The following is a 27,884-nucleotide window of genomic DNA, read 5'->3' as shown; positions in this document are numbered from 1 at the left end:
TTAAATATTGCATGGAACCAAAAATACGTAGTTCTAGACCAGTAATCTCAATATATTACAGTCTCCCTTTAGAATTTAGTCATTCTGCTTATCTCACAGATATTCATAAACTTAGTAACTTTAAAATTAAAAATGATTCTATACTCCATACCACAACCTTCCACATTTCAAAAATCAATTCAAAAAATAGATTTAACACCACAGAGGAAAGACTGCTTTCTATCAATTGCATGCTTTTATCATTTCTATTCATATTCTTATTTCCTTGAGGCAAATTATATCAACAGGACTTTTGTAAGCCTGGGATCTTACTGCAAAAGACCTGATGGAAGATAAAATAAATCAATGTTTGTAATCATCGCCTACCTTATGGATGTTTCCTTATCAGGAATCCCTCTCCTGGAAGGCACATTGGAAAGTTTGATTTCATTTATCATGAGATAGGGGTCTGTTTTATTTCTTTCAAGATTTGCCCCTACCCAATGAGAGGTGAGTGCCCTTGATGAGGGGAGTGGTGACTTTTTCTGACTCTGAAGAAAGGCTCTGAAATCTGATGAAAGGCAAATGCCTCAGGAATACTGAAGTCTTAGCTGCTCACTGGCCTGACCTTGTCTGCCAATCCCCTCGGTTTAAGGAATTACCTTCATCCTAATACTTTCAGGTCATGACACCATAATGTCAAACAACTCTCCGGTTTGGGAAATACTATATTATTCTGAAGGATCTCCACTGGAATCTGTTATTCAGGCAGTATTTGGATATATCTGTTTCCATTGCTGAGTGAGCCCTCCCTGGAAGAGAACAACCACTTGGGTGACATTTGTGAACACACTCCCACCACCCTCTCTTTTACTGCACAGGCCTGCCACCCATTGAGAATTGATCAAGACTTGTAGATTCTTGGCCAGGTTCATTTCTAAGACGATATCCTTGTCATCTTATTTGGGACTACAATGAGATGTTCCCAAGAACTTATAAATTGCAAAAGCAGGGGTGCCTGGGTGGCTCAGTAGGTTGAGCACCCCGATTCTTGATTTCTGCTCAGGTCATGATCCCAGAATGGTGGGATCAAGCCCCACGCTGGACTCCACAGTCAGCATGGAGCCTGCTTGAGATTCTCTCTCTCTTTCTCTCTGCCCCTCTCCCCCATTCTCTCTCTCTCTCTCTCTCTCTCTCAAATAAAAAAATAATAACAAATAACAAAACCACTGTAGGCCTCTTGACAGATCATTCATTTAGCAAGCAAGCATGCAAACAAACGAGCATTCATGAGAACCTGACATGCGCCTGCTCTAGATGCTGGGCACAGAGCAGGAGAAAGATTGACAAGATTCCTACTTTCAGGAGTTTATATACTAATGGGAGAGACAACCAAAAACTAAAACAAAAAGATGCAAACAGTACATATCAGATACTACTAAGCGGATAAGCATTATGCTCAAACTAAAAATGAAGTCATGGAGAATGACTCAGTGACTTCTTTAAACTGGATGCTCAGGGAAGATCTTTCTAACAAGCTGATATTTAAACTGCCGATCTGAATGACAACCATGGAAGTGCAGGAAGTCAGAGGATAGACAAGAGCATCCCAAATAGAGAGACGCTGAGATGGCAACAAGTATTAGACTGGAAGAGCAACATAAAATGTATCAGAGCACAGACCCAAAGAAAACCAAATTAAATCCCAGACAAGCAAAATGGTATATGGATATGATTAAGTATATTTACAGATCTAAGACCGGACCTATGGAAGAGCACTGCTCAATCATCAAAACAGAGAAAAAGGAGTCTGCGAAGCACAGGAAGAATTAGAACCCATCCAGACAGTCCCAAGGAGCCTAAGCCAATGGGACTTACATATTACATTAGTAAGTTGATCCCCATTATGAACTGGATACAGCTGATTAGCTTTACCAGAAGCCATGAAGTATTTGATTAATGTAAATCCTCTCATTCTGATGCCACACTTACCAAGTGCTTCCTGATTCTGCCTCAGAGAGAATATGCTGTCATAAGACTTCAAATAATTTGACACAGTGATTGCTCATGGTAAGTTACAAAGTGGGCTTCTAATTATCATTTGGCTTCCCTGTAGCTTGCTGGCATGGAGAAAATGCTATGGTCAGGCTGATACAAGTACAGTAGCCCATGTGGCTACATTTCTCATTGTACACTAATGAGCTTTATGAAAGCTACCTGCCTTCTCCTCGGTTTAGTGTTTCTGGGGTCTTGATCACTGCTGAAACCTAAAAATGCAAAATTAATCAAGCCTATACCTAGAGTGTCCCAGCCAAGCTCTAGCTGGTCTTTCCTTAGCAGCCACTCCCTCCTGATGCTGAGGAGATAGGCATATAAGCTATGGCTACCCCATCTTCATCTAAAATGCCTGGTAAGGTCAACTAGGCATGATGAAGAAAGCTAATGCCCTGGAACCAGCAACCAAGCTCATTGAAGTCTATCTTTGAGATTATCTTGCTATCTGAGATCCTTGGCAAACAAATACCAGTTTCCTCATCTGTAAAATGGGGGAGTTGGGCTAGGTCTTTTTTCATAGATGTTTAATGACACAAGTAATATGTAAATACATTTTCTCTGTAAATGCATAAGACATGACAGGGAACAACACCCCAATTACTGCCTCCTGCTTCTACTGTCCCAAGGTGAGCACTGTTATCACACATGAATCCTTCCAAACCTTTTTAAGCATTTATATATGTCTACACATCTATATCTACATATAAAATATAGATAGTAGCGTTCACTTTGTCTTGAATAAATGGTTCCACACTGCACATCCTGCTCTGTAACTTGTTTTCACTAAGCAACAGATCTTGGAGATTCTTCCACAACAGAACATATAGCTCCCCCTTCATGTCTTTCACTGTTGTGTAGTATAACACAGTATAGGTGACTACACCACACATCTGTTCACCATTCTTCAAATGGGGGCTAGTTAGACTTTTTTCTCATGTTTATACTCCATGAAACGTTGCTGTAATACCCTTGTACATCCTTTATTGTGCACATAAAGAGTAGCTAGAATAGCTCCAGAAAGAGGAACTAGCAAATGATGGCAACTGAGTCTAAACTCAACTTATTATAGTCCACAGACCACCTGAATCATAGGAGAGTTTATTCAAAGTAAATAAATACGTAAGAAAGTAGAAGGCAGCTTTCTTTGTTCCACCTCAGACTTTCTGAGCCAGAATTCACAGATGTGGGAACCGGAAGCAATGTTTTAAACACTTCGGGTGGTTTTCACAGTAAAGTGGGGGAACTACTAGACCAGGTGGCTCTGGTACTGTCTGTCTCTAAAAATGTACAAAAATGTTCACCTGCCAATCACCACCATGTGCAAGGCACTGCATGAAGAGTTTCACACATATTTTCTGTTGAACTGTAACTCCCATAGTGCAGGACCAGAGCTGGGTTGCAGTTAAATCCGGATTCCAATCCAGAGCTATGTCTAATAAAATATATGAGAACTCACGGACACAGCGCTTCACTCGCAAGTACACCCCCAGAAGAGTGTACCTTTCACCCCAACATCCCACCCCTGTGACTATCCCTTCCAACCATGTCTGTTTCCCCACCACTCCCTCCCAGGATGTGCTCTGATGAGGTCTGTCTCCCTAATGTGTGCCAGAGTGTTCTTGGCCTGCTGTCCTCACAGTTTGGTTTTCCTCTTTTTTTCCCTCCATTACTACCAGATCTGCCTGAGAAGCCTTTCTCCTTAGACTACAGGAAGAGAAGCTAAATGAACAGAGATCCATATCCACTGTGTTTAGAAGATTACAGAGAAAGCCAGAAGGATATTAACTTATTAATACTTGTATTTAGTTAAGAATTTACCATTAAATGAAACCTTGTAAGGTAGGTACTATCATCTGCATTTATAGATGAGAAAAATGAGCACAGAAAAGTTAAGAAATTTACTCCAGATAACTAACGAGGGAAGGGTAGACCCAGCATTCAAACCCAGGTCTGATTAGTGCCAAAGCACAACTCATAAGTCTGCATGATGCTGTTTTGTCTCTAGTCTAAATGTATCTGTGATTTTTATCCTTCCCCCGTCCTGGGCATTTTATAGGACTTCATTGCTGAAGTATAAGAAACAACCTTGAGCGTGAAGTTTAAAGGAGTGTGGCCTACAGAAATCTTCATCACTTCATTTGAAAGTGTTCAGCAGGCATCACACATTATGCTGAGTCACATTAGGAATTCATGCCAGGCTATAATTCTTTACACTCTCTGGCATGCTAGCCCTGGATGGATTTATGTACCACTAAACTTAGATAGCTTAAAACACCTCATTGCCTAAGCCCTCAGTAATGCTTATAAAATATACGTAGCAGCACTTTTAAATCATTATTTTTACTTACATTTTAAAAATTGAAAATAATGTTTTCCAAGAAGTTGTTGGACAGTTGCAACTCACTATAGATGGGCTACAGTTGCTTTTTATGCCCTGTATCTCCATACTAGATCACCTTTTATGTAGTTATTATGGACTGAATTATGTCCCACCCTCCCCCCAAATTCTTATGTTGAAGCCCTAACCCCTAATGTGATGATATTTGGAAATTTGGGAGGTAATTAGACTTAGATGAGGTGACCTCATCTTAGATGAGGTGTGGCCTGCATGATGAAACTAGTCCCTGTATAAGAAAAGACACCAGGGAGCTCTCTGTCCATCATGTGAAGACACAGCAAAAAGGCATCCACCTGCAAACCAGGAAAAGAGCTTTAACCAGAACCCTGCCATGTCCTGGCACCATGATCTCAGCCTTCCAACCTCCAGAACCGTAAAAAAAAATAAATTTCTACTGTGTATTCCTCCCCACTCTATAATATTTTGTTATAGCAGCCCAAGTTGACTAAGACAATGGTATTATATCACTGTTTTGGTGATTTCTATGCATTTCTCTTAGGGTAAAATTAACACAATTTTTTATATTTATAACCTAGTTCAAACTTAGTTGAGTGAAAGAATGTACTTATTCTTAGAGCTAAAAGTTAAAGTATTTAGCTTTAGTGAAATATCATGATGCCTACAACTTATTCTCAATGGTCCCCAAAAACTCATGTATAGAGAGATAAAAATTCCAAAATGTTAACAATTATTAAATTTAAGTCAAGGGCATACAGGTACTCGCTCTATTCTTCTTTCATTTTTCTATAGGTTTCAAAGTTTGAAAAAATGAAAAGTTGACAGTGTGTTAAGTCAGATTCTGCTATGATTATGTTGTATAACAAACATCCCTAAAATCTCAGCGGTTTACAACAAAAAGCATTCATTGATTTCTCATTCACAGCTTTACAGATTGGGTAAGCAGCTCAGCTTTAAAACGTAGATCAGGTTTATTTCTGTTCAGCATATCCCCGTACTGATACCAGTAGCTACCCAGTGTATGCTCATCTTGTAGCAGATGATGGAGTCCAAGAGGTTAACAGAAACATACATCGTGGGGCACCTGTGTGGCTCAGCCTGTTAAGCGTCCAATTCTTGATCTCAGTCAGGTCTTGACCTCAGGGTCATGAGCTCAAGCCCCACATTGGGTTCTGTGCTGGCTGAAGTCTACCTAAAAAAAGAGAGAGACAGAAAGAGAGAAACATATTGTCTCTTCAGATTAAAATCAGAACAGTCATTTCTTCCTATATTCCACTAGTCATATCGAGACATGATCAAGTCCAACACTGATAGGTCTAGAAAGTATATTATATCCACATGAACATAGCAAGTATGGGGAGAGGGGAAGAATTGTTGACAAGCAATACAATCTATCACAGAAGAAGCATTTCTCAAATGCCAAAAGTCTCAATGGGGACAAATATCAAGAAGGAAGAGGATGAAGAGAGTATTTACAACATAAAGTTGTTATTTTTTTTAAGTCAATTTTAAAATATCAAAGGAAGCTTCACTGAAGAAGTCATGCTACAAAGCAAGGAGATGTCTTCTTGCAACTTTTAAAAAAAATGTTTATTTTTGAGAGGGGGAGACGAGCAGAGAGAGGAACAGAGGATCCAAAGAGGCTTGGTGCTGACAGCAACGAGCCCAATGCTAAACTCACAAACTGTGAGACCATGACCCAAGCCGAAGTCAGACACTCAACCCACTAAGCCACCCAGGTGCCCCAAAGAGGTGCCTTTTTGAATACCTCCAGATTTCCAACCATTCAAGATACCAGAGAATTGCCCAAGGCAGCTGCCCTAATTCACTATCCCTGCAGTCACATATCCATGAGGAACTCTGGGATAAAATTCAATCTTCAGCTGTGCTTTTGACTTCTGACTTATTTCACAGTAAAGTGTGCTTTCCCTGTCACTGAGCAAATTACCCTGAAAATTAGCATTTTTTTGTACTAATGCAGGCTCTAAATACTAACGTTCCTTTAATGATCATTATAATCACTTAAGAGAGTCTTTTCTGTATATTAAATTTTGAAATAGAAATATGTCATGTGTCAAGGTGAAATTCAAATTATGAGCAGTATAAAATCAAATGAAGTATGAATATACACACATACACATGAACACACACACAACCAAATTAATTCATAAAATGTTTTGTGTTCCCTTCAGGGTAGCATTTGTACTCAACTTATTAAGAAGAAAACAATGAAGTCTCAGAATAAAGCTCTTTTTATAAAAAAAAAAAAAATTAAAAAAAAAAAAGCTACATCACCAAGCAGATTACATTCCTGACTCTGAATTGAAGAAGTTTGTCAGCTTTCTTTCCAAGGACATCAGCCCTGTCAGGCTTCAGTCCAGAAAGCTTCTCTTTTAGCTTACTTTATCTCTTACTGACCTTTACTCCCCAGATGTGTATCTCATGTAACAGGTCTGTACACTTGACCCTGACCACTTTGATCAAACACAGAAGAGAAAGGAGTTAAAGGAGAAAGCTTCCCTTTCCAAGCAAACAGCAAAAAATCTTCATGTTTCAGAGCCTTCTGTTTCTAATAATATAATTTTCTCTGAAACTTACCTATTTAAAGCTTAGTTTCACCAGTACCATGGAGTTCGGAAAGTTCCAAACAGTTTGAAATTAATTTTATACTTTATACGATTTTAATTGCTATGATGTTTTAGTTCATCCTTCCTCTTATTGAAAATCTAATTGCAAAAATATTCATTTGTTTTCAGCTCTGGTACAATCATAAACCTTACAGTAGATAATTTAAATGGGAGAGAGCTTCCTTCTATTTTGTAATTTAATGTGTAAATAAAGTCAAATTTTAACAGCTAGATGTTGTACTATGCTTGTTCATCTTTCAAATTGACTACCAGAAGAAAAGAAAGATTATCTTTTTGGCTGCTTCAAACCTTTTTCTAAAACCATTTAGCTTTGTTCTCATTGATTCAAGCAATAAGAGACCTAATGTTCCTTGAACAACTTGTATTTGAAAATGCTTTTTGCTTCCTGAAAATATTCAAGTTTTATAACATTGGGATTTTTTTCAATAAAGTGGAGTTCAAGAATATAAGCAAATCTCTCACCAGGGACTTTTGAAATATTGCAATATATCAGCAATTCAATTGAAACACTAAAAATAGTTCCTTTTATATCATACATTTTCTTAAGGTCTGATAGATTTATACTTCCCTCTATGAAACCAATTAATTTTTGCTAATAGGCATCCATCACTAGTATACATTAATATCTAAGTGTTTGCTTTAAATACATGGTAAGGTGCCAATTATAATGAAATCCTTTTCCAATTATTCAAATCCTGTCAGAGCAGTGACTCTATGCATTTGGGAACAGTCCTGGTTAGCCACAAAACAACCCCGACAATATATTGATTAAACCTGAAATATGTGTATGACTTGATTTTTCTCCAAGTTCTGGGTCACCTAAAAAGTAATCACTCAAATTTTACTTACTTTTTCATCTATGTCCTAAGACCCTCCCCTAAGTATTTCTAGGGTTCCCCATGGGTGTGGCCCCACAAGCCCTGCATGGTCCACTGTGCCCCACTTCTCCTCAAGCTTCTGCAGGTCTCTACCTCTGCTCCTTCTCCAGCAATAGAGGGTGACGGTACATTATGAAGTTGGGGAGACACCTCTTGTATATGCTTACTTGAATGTTTGCTTTTTCTCTTGATGTCTTAGAGAAATTTAAATCAAAATCATTTCCTGTTTCTCCTGGTCCACATAGATCTCAAACATGTGACCAAAGAGGGCTAGCCTGAGACATAAATATAAATAAAATGGATGGTTTCATTAGAATTCCCCTTTCCAGGTGGCAAACGTATACGGCAAGAATGAAATCCTCTCCCAGGAAGAGTTCTCAGTCCTTATGCTTATCAGCTTTCTCATTCCTTAATGCTAACCCAACATTTCCACATGACTCCAGAAATATCTGGATCCCATTTTAAATACAAGACCCGTGGTCCAGGTAATTACCTGTATATAAAGTAACATGTAGATATAATTAAAACATTTTCAAAACTACTTGTATTTGCACAGTAAAATAAACTTTCAACTCCCATAGCTTAACTTTGGAGATACGTGTTGTGATAGACATTTGTGGTTTTTCTGACTGAAAGCCTTCCTTTTTTTGTTTGGCAAATTGTTAAGCTTCAGAGTCCTGCATCTTCAAGGTAGAAGCCAGGAAACTCAGCCTCCCTCGTAGCTAGGACTCGAACATATGACCTAGACTTTACCCATATGGTGTTCACAATGAGTCTTTGATTTGGAAGTGAGCAGCTTGAGAAAAGAGGCTCTGCGTACAACCCAACATGTTGGGAAGGCTTCCAGCAGAACTGCCCAGCTTCCTCAGAGACTTCACCTATGCAGGGATCTATGACAAAGTGAGAGACAGTCTTTTTTTTTCTGTTTGCCTTTGTTAACAGGATTCCAGAAAGGCTGTGAGAAATGTGGGAAGAGCTGTTTCAGTGAAAGCTTCTCACAGACTTTCTGAATTACACAGGACTCAAACATGAGCCCAACAGTGACTACACTCTATTCGTAGTATGACTTCCTGACTGATGACTAACCTTTTTTCACTGGGTATTTTCAGCAAAATTGGCTTATGCTTCTTCCCCAAGTAAGGTTCCTCAAGCCTCTTACATATATGTGGTGGCCTAATTCGTAATTTCACTCTAGTCACACTCAAACCCACTTAGACTCAAGCTGGAGTCCCTACTTTATTAATCTCTTAAATGATTAAGTTATCAAAGAATGCGCATGTTCTAATAAACTGAAACGTGTTTAAGTAAATAATCAAATAATCAAAATGTTCCATTTCAACATTTTAGAGTAACAAAAATCTACTAGTACAATTCCAAGCCCCCACTCTACAATTGCAAGAGGCCCCATCTTTTCCCAGGGTTCTTCTGAGATTCCCAAGGATCTTTAGTATTGTTTACTTAATTTAAAGAGTTAATTACAGTGTGCCTGGGTGGCTCAGTCAGTTAAGCATCGGACTCTTGGCTTCATCTTAGACCACGATCTCACAGTTCATGAGTTCGAGTCCTGAATTGGGCTCCACACTGCAGGTGACAAGCCTGCTTGGGATGCTCTCTCAAAATAAATAAATAAACTTAAAAAACAAAATAAAGAGTTAATTCCCATATATAATTATCTGAGCCTCATCAGACAGCCCAAAAGTCCCAGTACTTTTCTTCCAATGGCACTCTGAGCCACCCAGACAAATGCCCCATTTGCTGTTGCTATTGTAGTTCTGTTGGTACTGGGCCACAGACATTCAAATATGAGCCACACTTTTGTGCCCAGAGAAGTCTCCGTCTTTTTTTTTAAGTTTATTTATTTATTATGAGAGAGTAAGAGAGCATTCGAGCAGTTGGGGCGGGCGGGGCGGGTGGGGGTGGGGGGGGAGCGGCGGTGGCAGGCAACAGGCAGATAGAGGAGAGAGGGAATCCCAAGCAGGCCTGTGCTGTCAGCATCAAGCCCCACTCAGGGCTTGATCTCACGATCCATGAGATCATGACCTGAGCCAAAATCAAGAGTCAGATGCTTAACCAACTGAGCCACCCAGGCACCCCTAAAACCAGCCTCTCAGGATTGCTGTAAGCCTGGCCAGACTCACTCTCTTGACTTTTCAGAAGCATAAGTAAAAAAGCAAACTCTGTGCTCCTGAAGAGACCATCTCAAATTCTTAGTTATTCAATCCTTAACAAACCCAAGAGGGGACACTAATAATCCTTATTGAATATCTTTTAGGAAAACTAATTCTGCACCCTCTTTGAGAAGCAAAATATGTACATCTAATTGACATTTACTAAATAGAACACAATATGTGCATTCTTAGATTCGAGGTAACCTCATACCTTTACCTAAGAGCAAGGGGTGGGTGTTTTCTGATCTTACTGACCCAGAATGAAAGAGCCTATTCTGAAGAATTTCCTTAACAAAAGTAGTTCCTTCCAAAGGCAAAGACATTTTTACCTCTATAAAGCCAAATTGCCAGTCACCATGAAAAGAACAGTTTCTTCAGTAAATCTTCAGTAAGTAAAAAGGTAAAGTCTTTCTGTGTAGTTTTTTTTTTTTAATCTAAAAACAACTCATGCTTTCTTACCTAAAAGAAAAAAAAAAACATTTAAGAGCTTTTTAAATCAGATTTGATACACGTGTTTTTTAAATAAGTACTACCTGCAGATGGTACAAAATTCAAATTTTACAAAGTATATTTCTCTCTCATCCCATTTGCATTCTCAAAAATAACCATTCTGTGCAATATTTCATACTTCCTTCAAGAGATTGTGAAAGAATCAATGCCAGCATAATGACATACTTCTTTGGAAGCTTCCTGAGTCAACTACTTATTTTGCAACTTTCCCCATGTTGACGTTCTATCGTGTTCCAGTTTCTGTATTTTTTTCTGGTCCCTATAATTATTTTGAACTGCTACCTTCACATCAAAGAGGCTTCACTTTTCTTCTTTTTCCCCAATACAAGATAGTGAGGTAGTGGCTATTTTACCCCTTTACTGGTAACTTTGTTCTGAAGAGTGAGGAAGTTATAATTTTGGTTAGATTTTGCTTATTGTTTTTCTTACCCAGTATAGTTGATTACTTATTCTGATATTTTAAGCTTTCCTGATATTATAAATTTAAGTGGAAAAAAAAACATGTATAGCATGTCAAGAACTGAGAAGGGTCTGAAATTTTAACCTACTTGCAAATAAAACTTAGCCTCTCACATTCTGATAGATGCTGGCAGAAGACATGAGACCCCTGAGTCAGAGACAAAGGATGGTTTATTACTCATAGCAATAGCCAGAGTCCTATCATTTGTGACAGTTCCCCAAACCTCAATTCCCACAGTGTGACATCAAGAAGATGAAAACATACCTACGTATGAAGTACAGTGAATTACAGGAGAAGAAACCTCAGTATAATGATCCCAAACCATTAATAATGGGAAGTAAAGTTGTCTGACTTCTGCCCCAAAAAAGAGACATCTTTATTATACTGGTCAGAAAGCAAACCTGCCCGCTGCTTTCCAGGGAGATACTATCTCTATCTTCCAAGGCTGTTTACTACACAAACATCCTTGAAAACATAGTTCATAATAAACATAATCAGTTCCACTGCTCACACAATGTACAGATGTGAGAGATTAGAATTGCCTCCAAACATTCAGTGCCTACAATCTGCTAGGTACTGGTAAGAATTTCAATTCCTTCATTCTGCAAGTTTTTATTGAGCACTTACTTTGTTCCAGGGGCCATGACCAGTGTCCATTAAAGAAAATAATGTATGTGGAGGAATTTTTTGAACCGTGGGAGGCAAACGTGAGTTATTTTTCCTATTACCATAGTCAAACTATCTTTTTAGTATTTGCCAATAGTAGAGATGACATATATGTCCATTTTTTTTGCAGGTTATCTTCCAACGTCTATACTGGTCTTTAATTCCACAACAGGGGTTTATCTAAGGAGACAGAGTCCTAAAGCCTCAGAGCCCTGGCTTCTTCTGCACAGAACAGGGTTCTCTCTATTCATAGCCAGTTTTCCTGGGGCATTCAGTCCCCTCCATTCATAAAAGGATGAAGACAGAAACTTATTAGCTTGGAACTCAAAACTGCAAAAATTCTCAGTTATGAAATCACACAATATTGAAGCACAGTTAAAAATGTTAAGTCAAAGATTGTTCCACTTGAGTCTTTCTAATTTGAGTTAATCCATTTTGCTTATTCAGAATTTGGCATGGTGTATATTTAATTATGGTGTGTTATGTAATGAATAAGAAAGTGTTGGTTACTCTGAATACTTTTTATATTCATGAAACAAAATTTTCAAGATAAAGAAATCAACTATTTTGCAAATTAATATATAATATATAGTTTATATAACACCAAAAAAAAACCACTTTAGGTAAGAGAATGTAAATTTCTGGGGTCTTTTGTTGTTGTCGTTTATTTATTTATTTATCTCACAACTCTTTGAAATATAATTGGCATGCAGAAAACTGCACACAGTTAAAGTGTACAACTTAAAGAGTTTTAACATACGGATATATCCATAATATCATCACCACAGTCAAGATAACAAACATTCACCCCAAAAGTTTTCAGGTGCCCCTGTGTAATTCTGCCTCCAGCAGAGTGAAAAGACAACCTATGGAATCGGAGATAATATTTGCAAATCAATATCTGATAAAGGGTTAATAGCGAAAATACATAAGGAACTCCTAAAACCCAATAGCAATAATAAATAAATAAATAAATAAATAAACAAATTTAAAAATAGGCAAAGGACTCAAATAGGTATTTCTCCAAACAAGACATAAAATGGCCAACAAGTGTATGCAACTTCACCGATCATCAAGAAAATGCAAATCAAAAGTACCATGAGATATCACCTCATATCTGTTAGGATGACCATTATCAAAAAAAAAAAAAAAAAAAAATCCAAATAACAAGTGATGCAGAGGACGTGGAGAAATTTAAATCCTTGGGTACTGTTGATGGGAATATATAATGGAGCAACTGCTATAGAAGACACTATGCAGGTTCCCCCCAAAATTATAAAATAGAATGACCATATGATCCAGAAATCCCACTTCTAGGTATTTATCCTATAGAATTGAAATCAGAATCTCAAAGAGATATTTGCATACTCATATTCATGACATTATTATTCAATAGCCAATAGGTAGAAGCAACCTAAATGTGCATCAACAGATTAATAAATAAAGAAAATGTGGTGGGGTACCTGGGTGGCTGAGTTGGTTAAGCGTCCAACTCTTGACTTCAGCTGAGCTCATGATTTCACAGTTTGTGCTGACAGCACGGAGCCTGCTTGAGATTCTCTCTCTCCCTCTCTCTTCTCCTCCCTTGCTCGTGCTCTTTCTCTCTCTTAAGATAAACATTAAAAAATTTTTAAAAAAGGAGATATGTGGTATATATGTATACACACACAATGGAAAACTATTCAACCATAAAAAGAGGAAAGAAATCCTGTTATATGCTGCAAGAATGAACCTCAAGGACATAATTTTACTATGCCAAATGAAATAAGCCAGTAACAAAAGGACAAATGCTGTAAGATTCTACTGAGGTTTCTAAAGTAGTCAAACTCACAGAAACAGAGCAGAAGCAGAAGAATTGTCAAGGGCTGAGGGGAGGGGGAAATGGGGAGGTGTTGTTCATTGGGTAGAGTTACAGTCATGCAGGATAAAAAAGTTCTAGAGGTCTGCTGCACAAACACTGTGTTTCTAGTTAATGACATTGTGCTGTATACTTAAAATTTTTGAAAAGGGGAGATTTCATGTGATTTTTTTACTACAATAAAAAAATTTAGCAGTGAGGGACAATTACCAAATAAATATCTGAAATGCCTAGCAAGGATGAATTCTATGAAGAAAAATAAAACCCAGGGTAAAAGGATAAAGCAAAAAAATCCACTGTATACATATGGATGGGTCTATTTCTGGACTCTCTAGTCTGTTCCCTTGATCCAGATGTGTATCTATCATTATGCCAATATGACACTGTCCTTCTTTTGAAGTATTTTATTGAGGGAGGTATCACTGACATACAAAAATATGTACATATTTTATTTTAATATTTTTTGATTTTTAATGTTTACTTTTGAGAGAGAGGGAAAGAGAGAGCACGAGCAGGGGAGGAACAGAGAGAGGGAGACACAGAATCTGAAGCAGGCACCAGGCTCTGAGCTGTCAGCACAGAGCCCAACGCAGGGCTCAAACTGTGAAATCACGACCTGAGCCGAAGTCAGACGCTTAACTGACTGAGCCACCCAGGAGCCCCAGTACTTGCTATACTTTAAATATCTTACAGCTGGGGTGCCTGGGTGGCACAGTCGGTTAAGCGTCCGACTTCAGCCAGGTCACGATCTCGCGGTCCGTGGGTTCGAGCCCCGCGTCAGGCTCTAGGCTGATGGCTCGGAGCCTGGAACCTGTTTCCGATTCTGTGTCTCCCTCTCTCTCTGCCCCTCCCCCGTTCATGCTCTGTCTCTCTCTGTCCCAAAAATAAATAAAAAACGTTGAAAAAAAAAATTTTTTTAAATAAAAATAAATAAATAAATATCTTACAGCTTTATTTATGTTTTTACGAGTTTTTATGTTTGTTTGTTTGTCTATTTATTTATTTATTTTGTCAATTATACCTCAATAAACCTGGGAGTAAAACCATAATTGGAGAATTCCGTGAAAAATAAAAGAAAGGTTGGCATTTGGGAAACAAAATTGGTACATATTTAATGCACACAAATTGAAAATTTTGGATGTAAGTATACATCCATGAAACCATAACCACAATCTAGGTTTTAAACATATCCATCTATAATTTTTTTTAATTTGTCACCTACAAAAGTTTCCTCTTGCCTTCTTTATTTATTGTGTGTGTGTGTGATCTTAACGTAAGATCTAGCCTCTCAGCAGTTTTAAGTATACAAGACAATATTATTAATGATGAATCTAAAATAGTACAACTCACGGAAGCAGAGAATAGATTAATGGCTGCCAGGGCCTGGGAGGAGGGGGGAACAAGAGGATTAGTCAAGGAATACAAAGTTTCAGCTATTCAAGATGAATAAATCCTGGAGATTTACTGAATAGAATAGTTAACAAGACAGTATTGGACACTATGGGATTACTGAAGCCATATAAAAACTCTTGAAATCTAGTAGCATTAAAAAAAAAGCTTTATTTGTTTTCACAATTGTTTTGGCTATCTGGGTCCATTGCATTTTAGAATTTTAGAATCGGCTTATCAATTTCTACTAAAAATTTCTTCAAAGATTTTGACTGGGATTAAGTTAAATATCATTTTCTTTGTGTAGAATTGACATTTTAACAATATTGACACTTCTAATCTGTGTACCTGGAATATCCCTCCACTTATTTATCTTTTTTATAATTTTCTCAACAATGTTTTATGGTATTTAGTATATAGGTCTTGATATACTTGTCAAATATATCCCTAAATATTTCATACGCTGGTGCTAATGTAAAGAATAGTTTTTATTTAATTTAAATTCTTTTATTATGTATATTGATTTAGTATCCTACAATTTGCTAACACTTATCACTTCTAGTTGCTTTTTATAGACTCACTGGGATTTTCTGCATAAACTATTATATTTTCTGTGAATAAAGACAGTTTTACTTTACTTTTCCCAGTCTGTATGACTTTTATTTTTCTTGCCTTATTTTGCTGGCCAGGGCATTTATTCTAATGCTAACCATAAGCAGTGAAAGCAAACATTCTTGATGCCAAAGTTAAAAGGAAATTATCAGTCTTTAATCATTAAATATGATGTTAGCTGTAAGTTTTTCATAGCTACTCTTTATCAGGTTGGGGAAATTCCCTTGTATTCTTATTTTTCTGAGAGTTTCTACCAGGAAGCTATGCTGAATCTCGTCAAATGCTTTTTCTATATGCTTTTCCTTCTTTGTTAATATTTTACATTACATTATTGATTTTTAAGATGTTAAACCAATCTTGCATTCCTGGGATAAATCCTATTTGGTCATAATATATTATCCTCTTACTATATTGCCAGAATCAAATTGGTAATTTTTTAAATGAGTTTCTGCATTCATGTTTATAAGAGATACTGATCTCCAGTTTTATGGGCATGTCCTTATCTAGTTTTGGTATCAGGGTTATGCCGACGTCATAAAATAAGTTGGAGCTTTTTCTCTCCTCTTCTATTTTCTGGGGAAAAAAAGCGTAAAACTGGTATTTCTTCCTCAAATATGTGGTAGAATTCACATGAAATCTTCCGCACCAGAATTTTTCTTTGTGAGAAGACTTTTAGCTACAAATTCTTTTCTTTTCTTTCTTTCTTTTTCTCTTTCTTTCTTTCTTTCTTTGTAAAGTTTATTTATTTATTTTGAGAGAGACACAGAGAGTATGATTGGATGAGGGCCAGAAAGAGGGAAAAGAGAGAATCCCAAGCAAGCTCCCCACTACCAGCACAGAGCTGATGCAGGGCTCGAACTCATGATACCATAAGATCATGACCCGAGTCAAAACCAAGAGTCAGAGCTTAACCAACTAAGCCATCCAGACTCCCTCAAATTCAATTTATTTAATAGATACAGGACTACACAGTTTATCTCTTTCTCTTATTTGAGCTACAGTATTTTGTATCTTTCAAGGAATTGATCTATTCGACAAAGTTGTTGAATTAATTAGCATAAAATTGTTCACGATATACATCTTTTTAATATCTGTAGGATTCACTAACCCCTGCTCTGGGAGCACAGTATGTATGAGCTGTTACAGTCTACCTTCAACTAATATTATACTACTCTACATATACCGATAGAACTCTTTAACAATCCACTTCCATTTCCCCCATCCTGGACCTTGTAGTACTATTGCAGTCTACCTCTGTATATGTTATAAACTATTAAATACATTGCTACTAGTTTTGCTTTAAACAAAGGGATTTTTAAGTAAGAAAAAAACGCTTACATTTACACAAATATTTTTTACCTCCGCTTCTCTTTATTTCTTTGAATAAATACAAATTTCCATCTGCCATCACTTTTCTTTTTCTGGAAAAACTTTCCATGACACTTCTTATAGTACTGCTCTGCTGGTAATAAATTCTATCAACTTTTATATGTCTGGAAAATACTTTTATGGCACCTCCATTTTTAAATATATTTCAGTTGAGTATAGATGTCTAAAATAATAGGGATTATGGGGGTACCTGGGTGGCTCAGTCGGTTTAGCATCCAACTTTGGCTCAGGTCATGATCTCTCAGTTTGTGACACTGAGCCTCCCGTCAGGCTCTGTGCTGACAGCTCAGAGCCTGGAGCCTGCTTTGGATTCTGTGTCTCCCACTCTCTCTGTCTCTCTCTCTCTCTCTCTCTCTCAAAAATAAATGAACATTAAATTCTTTTAAATAAAAAATAAAATAATAGAGATGATGTCATTTGGTACTTTAAATTTGATACCCTACTATTTTCGGATTTGCATTCTTTCTGTGTCATATGGATTTCTGTTTTTCTGTATGTGTCATTTTCCTTTGACTGATTTAATCATTTTTTCTATTCCTGCTTTTAAGCAATTTAGTCATCTGCCTTGTGGTTTTCTTCATGTGTCTTCTGATCAAGGTTTGTTGAGCTTTTTATATCTATGGGGTTTACAGTCTTCTCAAATTTGGCAACATTTCAGCCATTATTTCTTCAGACATTTTTGCTGCCTTCCTCCCATCTTTTTCTCCTTCAGAGACTCCAATGGCAAGTATATGAAGATACTGAAGGTCCCCAACAGTTTGGGCTCCGTTCATTTTTCTGTGTCTTTTTTCTTGCAGTGTTCATTTAGGATAGTTTCCATTACTGTATCTTCAAATTCACTAATTTTTCCTTCTATAGTGTATAATCAATCACCTGTTTAATTCCATTCAGTGCATTTTAATCTCAAAGACCATATGTTTCATCTCTAGAAATTCAGTTTAGGTCTTTTTGTATCTTTTGTTTCTCTCTTCATCATGCTTATGTTTTTCTCTGACTTTTTCAACATACGGAATATATTTATAATAATGGATTTATTGTCCTTTTCTACTAATTCGATCATCTAATTCCACCATTTATTTTTCTATTGACTTTTATCTATTACTTGATTTTTGTCTTCATTATGGATTATAATTTACTATATCTCTGAATGCCTAGCAATTTTTTTATTAGATGCCAGACATTGTGGTTTTTACATTGTCAGGTACTGGATGTTTTGTATTCCTTTAAATATTTTTGGACATTTTTCAGGGATGCAGAAAATTTCTTGGAAATGGATACTACATTTTTTTGTTTACATATTTTTAGACTTTGTTCTAAGATGTAGTTAATTTACTTGGAGAAAGATATTTTGACATTTGCTTTTAAGCTTTATTAGGCAGGTTTGGAACAGCCATTAATCTAGGGTAGGGCTCAGCAAACTTGTTTTTGTAAAGGACAACATAGTTAACAGCTAGGCTTTATGGACCACATATAACCTGTTTCATACTCTTCTTTATTTGCCTTTAACAACTTTTTAAAAAAATAAAACCCCAGGGGAGGGGTGCCTGGGTGTCTCAGTCAGTTAAGCATCCAACTTCAGCTCAGGTCATGATCTCATGGTTTGTGAGTTTGAGTCCCACTGACAGCACAGAGCTTGCTTGGGATTCTCTCTCTCTCTCTCTCTCTCTCTCTCTCTCTCTCTCCATCTCTCTCTGCCCATCCCCCTTTCTCTCTCTTCTCTCAAAATAAATAAATAAGCTTAAAAAAAAAAGTAAAGCCGGGGAAGTGGGGGCAGGTGTTAAATAGGTGATAGGGATTAAGGATGCACTTGCTGTGATGAGCAGCCCATGTTATTAAGTGTTGAATCACTAAACTGTACGCCTGAAACTAATATTATGTTGTATGTTAACTAACTAGAATTTAAATACAAACTTTAAAAAATAAAATAAAAACAACAAAGTAGACAGGGGCACCTGGGTGGCTGAGTTGGTTGAGCCAACTCTTGACTTCAGTTCAGGTCGTGATGGATGAGTCATGGGATCAAGTCCCACTTCAGGCTCCACACTGAGGATGGAGACTTCTTAGGATTCTCTCTCTCTCTCTCTCTCTCTCTCTCTCTCCCTCAGCCCCTCCCCCTCTTGCATGCTCACTTGCTCTCTCTCTCTCATTAAAAAAAAAAAGTAAAACCATTCCTAGTTTGTGGGTTGGACAAAAAAGGCCAGATTTCAGCTGCTCGCCATAGTTTTCTACCCTTCATCTGGGGCTAAGTTGACTCTCTACTCAATTCCTTGGGAATAAAGAGGCTTTTCCACTCTGGTAGAAGCACAAACTATTCCTGGCACCATGTGAGCTCCACTGGCTATTCCACCTGATCCTTTCTGAAGAAATATCTGAGAGCCAGGTCTCCAAAACTCTCTCCCTATGCCCTCTCTCCTCTCCAGTACTCTGCCCTTTCCACTGTAAGTGCCTTGGCCTCCATGAATTCTGCCCTTTGTCTCCTCAACTAAAGGAGAGTGCCAGGTCCTGGTTGTGCTCTCCTCCCTGCACTGAAGCCTGGAGACTCCCGTTAGCCTGTAGCTTGGGCAATCGTAAGGCTCACCTGGTTTGTGACCTTCTCTCACAGATCACTTTCCTGAGGCACCTAGGTGGCTCAGCCAGTTAAGAGACTTCCACTCAGGTCATGATCTCACAGCTAGTGAGTTCGAGCCCTGTGTCAGGCTCTGTGCTTGACAGCTCAGAGCGGGATCCTGTTTCAGATTCTGCGTTTCCCTCTCTCTCTCTGCCCCTCCCCTGCTCACACTCTCTCTCTCTCTCCTTCAAAAATAAATAAACATTAAGAAACAAAGATCATTTTCCTATACTGCCTGTTGCCCAATATCTGAAAACCATTGTTTCATATCTTTTGTCTTGTTATTTAGTTGTTTAAGATAAATCTTGTCCATGGTTAAATTCATCATGAACAAAAATGGCAGTCAAGAATATAATTTTTAAATATTTACATAAAATTGAATATTAATTTAAGCTCAAACAAAAGCATCACAGTTTTTTCCTATAACTTATGTAAATAAAATTATGCTTATATATTACACAAACCACATGAAGAAAATACTTTCTCAGGACAGCATTTTTGGAAAAGACATTTTACATATGAATAAAAATAAGGAAATACTATAAAGATGACAATTTTTTTTAATTGTACTATTTCCTGAGAATGAGATAGTTGTTAAAAATTACCATTAGCTAAAAAGAGCAAGCTATAGGATACGCATCACCTAGATGCTGTAACTAAGACATAGTCATAGTTAAAAATTTTGGAAAATGGGCCTGACGTCATATTTGATATGTCTAGCAATAGATATTTTTAGGGTTCTAAGCAACTTGGGTTTTAGAAAAAATAAAAGAGTTCACTTACTTATTTAAAAACTAGGACAGCAATTATAGTGTTATATATTTAAAGCCTTTAAATGTATAGAGTAAATAAATCCAGTTACATGAGTCTTTTAAGAATCAGCTAATTGCTCTGAATACCTCTAATGACTTCTTTCAGATTTTGTTTAGAATGCCAATTATTCTAAATGACATGTTCACTATAATTTTAAGTCTTCCTCTATTTTAAAAACTATTTCAACTTGTGGTGATATTGCTTTCCAGCAATTAAGCTAAAACTGTGCCTTAAATATTCAACGTTAGAACCTAAATTACATGGGCAATAACATCTCATCCATGAATTTCCAGGAAAAACATTTTTTAGAATTTAACTGACTAACCATACTTCTTACACTAACTGAAAAAAATAGTAATACTCCCCAGAAGAGCTTACATTAAAATGGCACTTCTAACATAGGATAAACTGACAGAAAACAAGTCTATCTTCATTAGAAGATACTAAGGTCGTTCTAGGTTATAATCAAATAATTCAATTTCATGTTCTTATTTATCAATGAAGCATATCTTTTTTACAGAAATGAACTTAACTCATGCTAGACTTTGTGGAAAGCAAGGAAGTATAATATGCATGTTTCCTGTCCTCAGGTAACTGACCATCTGGTTGCAAGGCAAGGCATATAAACATAGGAAATTAAATAATGCAGGCGATTTAATAAGCACTTTGTGATTTAGTTAAAAATGATGCCATTTATTAAAATTCTAAAATGCCAGCAATTTTACACATAATCTATCTAATCCTCTCAAAAATTATTTAAGATGGGCATATGAAACAGAACTCTTTGGTTGCAAGTAACATCTCTCCCTTCCTTCCCCATTCTCTGTCTCTGTCTCTCTCTCTCCCTCTCTTTCACTCACATTTTTCCTTCTCCTTTTACGTTGGCTTCATTCTCTAAAGATCAATGGCTACCCAAACCTGAAATTCTGACCAGAGTCTCTCCTACACCAGAGAGAAAAGACAGCTTTTCTCCCCCAGCTTTACTTTGAAAAAAAAAAAAAATCTGAGGGAAAATTTCTAACTGGTCTTAGATCAAATGTTCATGTCTTGGAGAGATGATTGTTGCCATAGGGACGAAGAATTACAATTGGTCCAGACAGAGGTTCCTTTACCACTAAGAGAAAGGGAAGCACAGTAAAGTCCCTGGAAGATACATTGTAATTCCAGAGTGTTCTTTTCAATACACCCACGCTTCCTGTTTATTACTCATTCAAGAAACATGCAACATGAGATCAAAAAGAAAGAATTTATGGGGAAAGTAGAATTTGAGCCTTCTTTAAGCCATCAGTGTTTTTTTGCAAAAACTTAGTCATTTGTCTCGTTTTCTGGGTTTGGGTGATTTAAGGTGTTTCTATAACCACCAAGTTTCCTATAAAATCTTGTGGCACATTGGGGCGCCTGGGTGGCGCAGTCGGTTAAGCGTCCGACTTCAGCCAGGTCACGATCTCGCAGTCCGTGAGTTCGAGCCCCGCGTCAGGCTCTGGGCTGATGGCTCGGAGCCTGGAGCCTGTTTCCGATTCTGTGTCTCCCTCTCTCTCTGCCCCTCCCCCGTTCATGCTCTGTCTCTCTCTGTCCCAAAAATAAATAAAAAACGTTGAAAAATCTTGTGGCACAGTGTGGCTTGTGGGCCAGATATGACCTGCTACTTGCTTCGGGGGGAAAAAAAATTAGTGGGGCAAAGCCATACAATTCATTTACATATTGTCTTCACCTTCTGTGCTACAACAGGAATGTTGAGAAGTTGTGACAGAGATTGTGTGGTCCACAAAGACTAAAATATTTACTGCCTGGCCCTTAATGGAAAAAGTTTAAAGGCTCTTCATCTAGATGCTTGATTACATTCAGATACAATTGTTTAGACCAGAATGCTTTATAGGTATGTTGTAAAATTATTTTGTGTCACATTATGAGGGGCATAATACTTGATTGTCCTACTCTCACTGATAAGATGTAATCGCCTTAAAAAGTTAAACATAAGTTACCATATGGCCCAGCAATTTCATTCTAGGTATACACAAGAGAACTGAAAACCTATGTTCAAAGGCTTGTACACAAATGCTCTTAGCAGCATGATTCACAAAGGCCAAAAAAAGGAAACAACCCAATGTCCATCAACTAATGAATGCATAAACAAAATGTGGTATATCCATATAATAGAGTATTATTCAACCATTAAAAGAATGAATGCTAGGGCACCTGAGTGGCTCAGTCAGTTAAGCATCCAACTCCTGATTTCAGCTCAGGTCATTACCTTACAGTTCGTGAGTTCAAGCGCCGCATTAGGCTACATGCTGACAGAACAGAACCTGCTTGGGATTCTCTCTCTCCCTCTCGCCCTCTCTCTCTCTGCCCTCCCTCCACTCATGCTATCTCTCTCCCAAAATAAATACACTTAAAAAAAAAAAAAAGAATGAATGCTGTTATATACTACAATGTAGATGAACATAAAAACATTATGGTAAATGAAAGAAGCCATATTATATTATTCTGTTTAAATGAAATGTCCAGAATAAGCAAATCTATGGAAAGAGAAAGTAGATTAGTGGTTTCCAAAGGCAGGTGGGAAGAAGAAATAGAGAACTATTGCTAATAGCCACGGGGATTCTTTTAGAAGTGAAGAAACTTGTTCTGGAATTAGACAGTGGTGATGGTTGTACCAGTCTATACTAAGTGACTATACTAAGAACCACTGAATTGTACACTTTTAGGGTGAACTTTATTATATGTAAATTATTTCTCAATAAAGCTATTTTTTTAATATGAAATCAGAGAGTTCAGGTTGTATCAGCCGGATCCCTCCACTACAAAATTCCCCATCACAATTTACCTCATGCTTTTATCATTTATCCATACTTGTTGCCTAAAAGCATTATTTTGTTAGAAGTTGCAAAACCGTGATTTTCTAGTTCTACATTCTTTCTGCATCTATTAACGGTACTTCTTCTATAAAGAAGAATTTTCCCTCATCAGCTATGCAGTTACATAAATATACAATTCATAGAGGCAACACAGGATGTGCTTCGTTCTTTCCCTTTTTCAGAGCAATGATTGGTGCTCTGGCAACCTCCAGTGGTGAATGGTAAGACATTTTATTTTGTTTTGTTTTGTTGTCATTACAAACTCACTGGCTTTTGTATATATGCTGTGTTTCAATTCAATGTAGTCAGTCTTCTTGATGTTACCGCCCCATGCACGGGGAGATCCTTTGCACCGGCTCCTATGCCCCGTTGACATGATTTCATATTAGACTTTTTTTTAAACATCTTTGTTAAGTATAACCCACATATTATGCAATTCACCCTTTTAAGGTATACAATTCCATTTTTATTATATCCACAGAATTGTACAACTATCACCACAATGAATTTTATAACATCTTCATTCCCCTAAAAAGAAATCCCACACCCATAAGCAGTAACTCCCCAATTCGCCCACCCCCTGCCCTAGGCAACTACTAGTCTACTTTCTGTCTCTATTGATTTATCTATTAAGGACATTTCATATAAATGGAATCATGCAATAGGCAGTCTTTTCTGTCTGCCTTCTTTCACTTAGCATGTTTCCTTTTTTTTATTATTATTTTGTTTTAAAGTTTATTAATTTTTGAGAGACAGAGCACAAGCAGGGGAGGGGCAGAGAGAGAGGGAGACACAGAATCTAAAGCAGGCTCTAGGCTCTGAGCTGTCAGCACAGAGCCTGACACAGGACTCGAACCCATGAACCACAAGATCATGACCCGAGCCAAGGTCAGATGCTTAAACAACTAAGCCACCCAGGCACCTCATCACTTAGTATGTTTTCAAGGTTCATCCCTATTAAACACATATGAGTACTTCATTCCTTTTAATGGCTGAATAATATTCCATTCTATGGATATACCACACTTGTTGCTCAGATGATGAACATTTGATTCCAGTTTGGGGATATTATGAAATAATGCTGCCATGAACATTTGTGGACAAGTTTTTATGTGAATATAGGTTTTCAATTCTCATGGGTAGAGCTCTATTCCTTCTTTCCCTTTTTTGGCCTATAACCATTATATGTACTACATCTATATATGTTACAAACCCAACAAAACATGTTCTAATCATTACTTTATAAAATGTTGTCGTTTAAAGAAAAGAATAAAGAAGAGCAAGTATATATCTAGAGTTTGTTAAATTAATATCTTTATTTTTCATTTCTGGTTCTCTTCCTTTGTTCCCATAGATTCAAGTTACCATCTGGTGTCATTTCCTTACTCCAACACAGCTTTGTTCCCACCCACTTCCTTTGTGCTGTTTTTGTCAAATATATTATATTCCTATGTGTTATAGGACCAATAATTCAGTTCTATACATAGTTTCATAGAATTGCTTTAAAAAAATTTTTTTTAATGTTTCTTTACTTTGGAGAGAGAGACAGAGTGTGAGCGGGCAAGGTGCAGAGAGAGGGAGACACAGAATCTGAAGCAGCCTCCAGGCCCTGACATGGGGCTTGGAGCTCACAAACAGCGAGGTCATGACCTGAGCCAAAGTCGGACACTCAACCGAGTTAGCCATGCAGGTGCCCCATATAATTGTTTTTAAATTGTAGTTAAGAGAAGAAATGTGCATTTATATTATCTTTTAATAATTACATACTTACCTTTACCAGTCCTTTCTGTTTTCTAGCGTACAAATGAGTTAAGGTCTGGGATCACTTGGCTTCAGCCGGAAGAACTTCCATTGGCATTTCAGGTAAGGTGGATCTCCTGGCAACTAATTCTCTCAGTTTTTGTTTATCTGGGAATGCCTTTACTTCATCTTTTCTGTGGAATGTAAGGTTCTTAGTTGGCAAAATTTTCCTGTAAGCTTTGAATAGGTCAATCCACACTGTATACCAGCCTACATTGTTTCTGATGAGAACTCATCTATTAATCTTCCTGGAGTTCCCCTGTATGTGAAGAGTCATTTTTCTCTCACTTGTTTCGAGATATTTTTTTGATTTGGCTTTCATCATTTTTACTAAGATGTGTCTGGGTGTGGACCTCTTTGTGTTTATGCTACTTGGATGGGACATAATCTGCCCCACTAGTAAGGAACAGTCATAATACTGAGCTTTAAAGTATCTTTAAATAATTCATTTATGCATGTGATTATGCTACCAAACTAATATGCATACAGCTAGATTTATTTATTTCTACTAGTTTTTAATGTTCAAGGGTTCCTTTTTATTATTCAATTTTCTTTTAAATTATGTAAACCAATGTGGCAAACTCAAAAAATAGAACAAGGTACATTCACAAAAGACTCTTATCAGTTCTGTCTCCTCCTCATCCCCTGAGGTCCCCTCTAAATAACCATTTTTGCTTACTGTGGTTAATCACTTCACCATTTTTTAAAATATAAGAATTGGTATATAAGCAAACAGAATCTAGGGCACCTGGGTGGCTCATTCAGTTAAGTGTCTGACTCTTGGTTTCAGTTCAGGTCATGATCTTGTGGTTCATGAGATTTAGCCCCATGTTGGGCTCTGCACTGACAGCACAGGGCCTGCTTGGGATTCTCTGTTTCCCTCTCTCTCTCTCTGCACTGTTCTCTCTCTCTCTCTTTCTCTCTCTCTCTGTGTCTCAAAAATAAATAAACTTTGGGGTGCCTGGGTGGCTCAGTCAGTTAAGCGTCCAACTTCAGCTCAGGTCATGCTCTCACAGTCTGTGAGCTCGAGCCCCGCATCGGGCTCTGCGCTAACAGCTCAGAGCCTGGAGCCTGCTTTAGATTCTGTGTCTCCCTCTCGCTCTGCCCCTCCCCTGCTCATGCTGTCTCTCTCTGCCTCAAAAATAAATAAAAACATTAAAATAAATAAACTTTTAAAAGTTAATTAATTAATTAAATACCTGAGTGTTTTGCACAGTGAAGGAACCATCAACAAAAGGAAAAGCCAACCTACTGAATAGAAGATATTTGCAAATAATATACCCAATATAGGTCCAAAATCTATAAAGAACTCATACAATGTAACACCAATAACAATTATCCAATTAAAAGCAAGAAGACCTGAATAGACATTTTTCCAAAGAAGATACACAGATGACCATAAAACACATGAAAAGATGTTCAACATCACTAGTCACCAAAGAAATGCAAATCAAAACCACAATGGGGTATCACCTCACACCAGTCAGAATGGCTAGTAGCACAAAGACAAGAAATTACAAGTGTTGGTGAGGATATGAAGAAAGGGAAACCCCGTGCACTGTTGGTGGGAGTGTAAATGGGTGCAGCCACCATGAAAAACAGTATGGAGTTTCCTCAAAAAATTAAAAATAGAAATACTGTATTTCCCAGTAATTCCATTTCTGGGTATTTACCCAAAGAGAATGAGAACATTAACCCAAAAAGATATATGGTACCCTATATTTATTGCAGCATTATTCAGAATAGCCAAGACGTTAAAGCAACCTAAGTGTCCGTTATAGAAGAATCGATAAAGGAGAGGTCGTATATACAGTAGACCCTTGAACAACACAGAGGTTGGAAGATTGACACTCGTACAGTCTAGAATCCACATATAACTTTTGACTCCTCCAAAAACTTAACTACTAACAGCCTACTCTTCACCAGAAGCCTTCCTGATGATATAAACAATGAACACATATTTTGTATGTTAGACATATTATCTACTGTATTTATATAGTACAGTAAGCTAGAGAAAAGAAAATTGTTTTAAGAAAGTCATAAAAAAGAAAATACATTTATAGTACTATACTGTATTCGCTGAAAAAAAATTAACTTATAACTGAACACATGCAGTTCAAATCCACATTGCTCAAGGATCAATGCTATATACAACAGAATATTACTCAGCTATAAAAAAGAATGATATCTTGCCATTTGAGACAACATGGATGGACCTAGGGGGTATTTTATGCTAAGTGAAATAAGTCAGACAAAGACAAATACCATATGATTTCACTTATATGTGGAATCTAAGAAGCAAAACAAAATGGAAATAGACTCATTAATACAGATTTTTTTTTTTAACGTTTATTTATTTTTGAGACAGAGAGACACAGAGTATGAATGCGGGAGGGTCAGAAAGAGAGAGGGAGACACAGAATCTGAAACAGGCTCCAGGCTCTGCACTGTCAGCACAGAGCCCAACGCGGGGCTCGAGCTCACAGACGTGAGATCGTGACCCGGGCCGAAGTCGGACGCCCAACCGACTGAGCCACCCAGGCACCCCTAATACAGATTTAAAAAACGATGGTTGCCAGAGGAAAGGGGGTGGAGGGATGGGCAAATGAAGTGAAGGGGCTTAAAAGTTATAAGCTTTTAATTATAAAAGAAGTCACAGGGATGAAAAGCACAGCATAGAGAATATAGTCACTAATACCGTAATAACTTTGCACGGTGACAGATGGTAACTACACTTACCGTGGTGAGCGTTGCGTAACCTACCGAGTTATCAAATCGCTGTGTTGTAAACCTGAAACTAATATAACATTGTATGTCAACTCTATCTCAATAAAACA

This window comes from Neofelis nebulosa, chromosome 5, assembly GCF_028018385.1.
Source record: "Neofelis nebulosa isolate mNeoNeb1 chromosome 5, mNeoNeb1.pri, whole genome shotgun sequence".
NCBI lineage: Eukaryota > Metazoa > Chordata > Mammalia > Carnivora > Felidae > Neofelis > Neofelis nebulosa.
This window is presented reverse-complemented; position numbering follows the sequence as displayed.